The sequence below is a fragment of the Corvus brachyrhynchos genome, unplaced genomic scaffold (assembly GCF_000691975.1).
Source record: "Corvus brachyrhynchos isolate BGI_N302 unplaced genomic scaffold, ASM69197v1 scaffold279, whole genome shotgun sequence".
Lineage (NCBI taxonomy): Eukaryota > Metazoa > Chordata > Aves > Passeriformes > Corvidae > Corvus > Corvus brachyrhynchos.
Window position 1 is genome coordinate 11,218,398 of NW_008246060.1, and position 4,268 is coordinate 11,222,665.

Sequence of the window (4,268 nt, forward strand, 5' to 3'; positions counted from 1 at the left end):
AGCTGGCACTTGATGACAGGAGGGCAATGAACACACCAGGCACTGCATTTTATGATAGAGCAAACAGGGAAGTTTTTATTAGATTGTATCAACTTCTGCTGTGTCTTGAGCACATCTGAAAGAAAAGGAAAAAACTGCTGAAAGTTACTGGGTACAAAAGCAAGAAGAGTGCATGGAGAACAGGAAGTTGGGAATACGCTTAAATGGAAATAAACAGTAGAGGGAAAAAAAGAGACTTGTCACCTCTCACATGACAACTATTCTAAGTGATGGCTTTGCAGTTCAGATGAGAAAGAGCTTGTTCCTTCCTCCCTTGCCCCCAGGCCCACCAGAGGGAGACGCTTCACCTAGGGGGGAATGGCTTTGGCATCTGATGATCTGAGCCTCATGTCAGAAAGATGAATAGAGTAATTTTCTCTGAAGTAAAACAGGGAACAGGCAATGAAAGGTAGGGTGTGTGGTGGTAGTGTGCAAATCCGTCTGTGGTTGGCCTAGAATATTAGAAAGGCATCTGCCACACGAGGAAGTGATATCCCGTAAGAAATGCTAAGAGCCATGGATTCATGTTTGCAGAAAGCTGACATCAGGTTGTTCCAGAGCTGTCAGCCCTCTCTGGGCAAATTGATTGATCCATGGGTACAAGCACCCCAGCTCTGAGCACTTATGCAGAGTTTGGACACGCAGACACTGGCAAACATCTTGCTGACCCTGCTATAGGCAACCTGCTTCCAAACCGATAGAGATGTTCCATCCAGTCAGGGTCCTGCCCTCCTAGGCAGTGTTCCTGAACACAAAGAGTGGACCTTTATTTCCTGCTGCCATCACTTGCCATCGATCAAAGCTACAGCAGGGTGATAACCCACTGCAGACCAGAAAGGCTGTAATACACTTTTCCAGGAAGACAAATGCTTTCTGAGGCTTACCTATAGCTATAACATAGCCTTCCATCCATCCTTCTGTCCCCACACTTAGAAACAAGTCGGCTTCATAAGGATTCAACAGCAATAGACAGCTTACTCTCCCTTCCAGATGTGCTACTCTTCCTCAGTAGGTCAAAGTCCTCTCCCCAAACTGCAGCCATTTCTGGGAAATGCTACCAGGAAGAGGAATGCCTACCTCTCCTGTGTTACCTTCACAATATAATTGTAAATCTGCAACACTCTGAGCAGGCCGCAAATTCCACAGGCCAAACTGTAAACACTGCAGGAATTCGAGGTCCTTGACATTTCATGGAAAGCAAAGCTGTGAGACTGAGGAAAACAAGCTAAAGGCTAAGTTAAGATATGTCTACCAGCTCCTAAGAAGGATCAGTTCAAATAAGGAACTGCAGTCACAATTTCCTGCTTGATTGTCACTTTCTTCCAGTGAAGAAATAGTCTGCAACTGGCCCTTGTCAGGAACAAATTACTTTCCCTTCACTGCCAAGTCAGCTCCACATGCCCTGCACAGAAGAGAAGCAGCACTGCAAAAAGTCAGTTTTCCCCAGAGGTTAGGAACTACACAGGCTGGTAATCTGTACAGATCATTTTAAAGGGGTAATTTACCCTGCATTTACTGAGAGGAGTATAAAAGGACTAAGTGAGAGTTTTGTTCGAAATGAATTGAAAAAAATCTGCCAGGTAATATTTTGCATAGGAATTCTCGTCAATAAAAATTTTTTATCCCCTGAGAGCGAGCTTTAGGGAGAGCTAAGACCCAATCTAAATCCAACCATAAAAGAAATGTGGTGAAAGCATATTGGTATTTTAGCTTATGTTCTCAGATAGAGCCAATATGTACAAATAAAAAAAGAAAAAAAAATTAAAATTAATTACAAAGAAAAGTGTTTTGTGACACACTATTTTCAGACTTCCAATTTGTTTGCCTTGAGTGTGGGCAAGACACAATGAGCATTCTGCTTAGGCCTTCCTCACTTCATTCTTTCAAAAAATGTTATGTGTGTGAGAAAAAGGGAAAATCATCAACAACGCAGGTCCCAAGTGCAGGGTACTCACACTGGAGGGCCATTTGGAATTTATTCTATGGCACAGTCTAAGAGTCCTTATTCAGCACTTAAAATCAATGGTAACTTCACTGAGAAAGGCACGTCTGTCAGAGTTCAGAACTCTGAAGAAACTGTTTTAAAATACTGAGAATAAAATCACTAAAGCAATGATGTAAGCTTCAAATTAATTCCATTATCAAAAAGACTTCGCATATAGATTTCCTAGTTTCTCAATTAGAAGGTGTATTTTGATGCTTTTCTTTTCTTCATTCAGCCTAAATGAACTTTTTATTACAACTGCAAATTAACTTTAGTGTATCTATCATACTTCAGTAAGTCCAGATTTGGACAACTCTTGACTGCTTACTCAAGTTTCTGGACTTGTTCTCTCCTAGGCAGAGTACCTTGATCCATGCATCCTGTTGATTCTTTCAATGTCTAAAATTAGCACTGTGCATGCATGCTTCCTCTACCTGGGATCATGCTCCCCGACAGAACCAGGGGCAGCACTCAGGCACAAAGGCCCAACTGTTGGGTTTTTTGACAGGAGAAACCAGAGATTTTTATCTTTAACTTTACATACAAGGAAGAGATTCCATCCCACTCTCACATCCAGAGTATGTAACAAGTACCATTTTGTTCAGCTACATGCTGAAAATGGTAACATGGTTTGTAAGCACAAGTGGTGGCACCCATCCCAACATACGATTAGCAGTACCCATGGCTCTGACAAGTCCAAGAAGCTACGTGGCAGTCACAGGACTGCACACTTGGAAAGGTTAAAGAGAATCCCCCAGCCTCTCATTCCTCTCCTCCTCCACTCTTCCGTTCTCGCAAGGATCTCTTGGGAGACCCTTGCTAGAAAAACATTTGTCAGAAAGCGGAAGGCAACCCAATGGGAAACATCAGTGAACCTGCATTTACTTTATTTAGAAATGACACCCCATCCCTGTCCCCTGGGGCAAAACTTCTTTTCTAGACATGACCTCAGAGATGTGCTACATGCACCCTGCACAATTTATCACCATGCTGCCTATAATTAGGTTTGTTAACATACAGCCTCGTGCAGTCTTGTTGACTGGGAACTTAATCAAGTTACTATTGAGTTCTTGTATGCATTGCTTCGGGTGACTGTTTTACTTGTAGAATTATAGCTGTGACCAACGTGAGGAAATTAGCTCTGGACACAAGTTTTTTACTTTTTTTTCCCCCTACATGTGAAAATATTTAGCAAACAGTGACAATGATGGAAAACAGTAGGAAACAAAATGTTCTACATTAGTATAAAACATGAAAAATGCAGCAAGGACCCTCAGTGGTACAACATGTGTTATGCTGGCTGGCAGTCCATTAGGCTTGATAGACATTTCACTTACCTAAGTCAAATATAACAGTCTAGTATTCATTAATATAAGAAGGGGGTTGTGGAATCAAGCCTACCATCTGGTTAGAACGACAGAATAATCTACAACTCATGATTAGGTCTAAGGAGTGGAATTTCACTTTAATCTTTTTCATTGCTCGAAATTTCCATCTGCGCAGTACGGCACATCATTTTTCTTCAAGACAAATGTGCTGTTTTTCATGTTCCAAAATTAGATCAGAAGAAAACGATTAATCATGTCATGGCCTGGGAAAGGAAACAAAGCCCTGATATTTCTCTCTCTCTCTCCCCCCCTCTCTCTCAATTTTCAACACAACTTTCAGAGATTCACATTGTGGTGGGCTAGAAACACTCAGAAAACAGGAATCTAAAATAAAGATGCAGCTTTGATTTGCATGGCCATTTTTATTTTCCCCTTGCCTCTCCCCCACCCCCAGTTTGCCACTTCATCGTTTTCTCCTTCTCTCTCTCCCTCTCTCTCCCTCTCTCTCCCTCTCCCTTTCCTACCATGTGCCCCCTGGCACAGGACGACAGATGGTGACCTGTTTGCATGTGACACCGTAACTGAATCTAAACTCAAGGAAACAAGTCACCGGGCTGCAAATTAGTGAGACCACACAACTGTCAGGTGGCAGTCCCCTTTGACAGTTGTAGGCCATTATAGGAACATTGATGTTTTCGCAGTGTGACAAAAAGGAATCCTTTTTGCAGCAGACCTGTCTGTCAGCTGGCTCTCAAGTCATAACAAATCCCTGGCACTCAGCTGAGGCTGAACATTCGCAGCGTCAGGAGGATGATAAATGACCTGCAGGGCTTTGAAGTGCCTTGGCAGTTCAGATGGGTCCTCAGTGCTGACAGAGAAATATACACAACAGCGTAACCAATAATGAGAACATTAAA

The 4,268-nt window shown here is 42.5% G+C and overlaps 1 protein-coding gene across 4 annotated transcripts in view; it reads right to left on the reverse strand.

The window, feature by feature from the left end:
• CUNH10orf11 (chromosome unknown C10orf11 homolog) overlaps nt 1–4,268 on the reverse strand; it is a 747,072-nt gene that overhangs the window by 727,859 nt on the left and 14,945 nt on the right. The window lies entirely within an intron of this gene.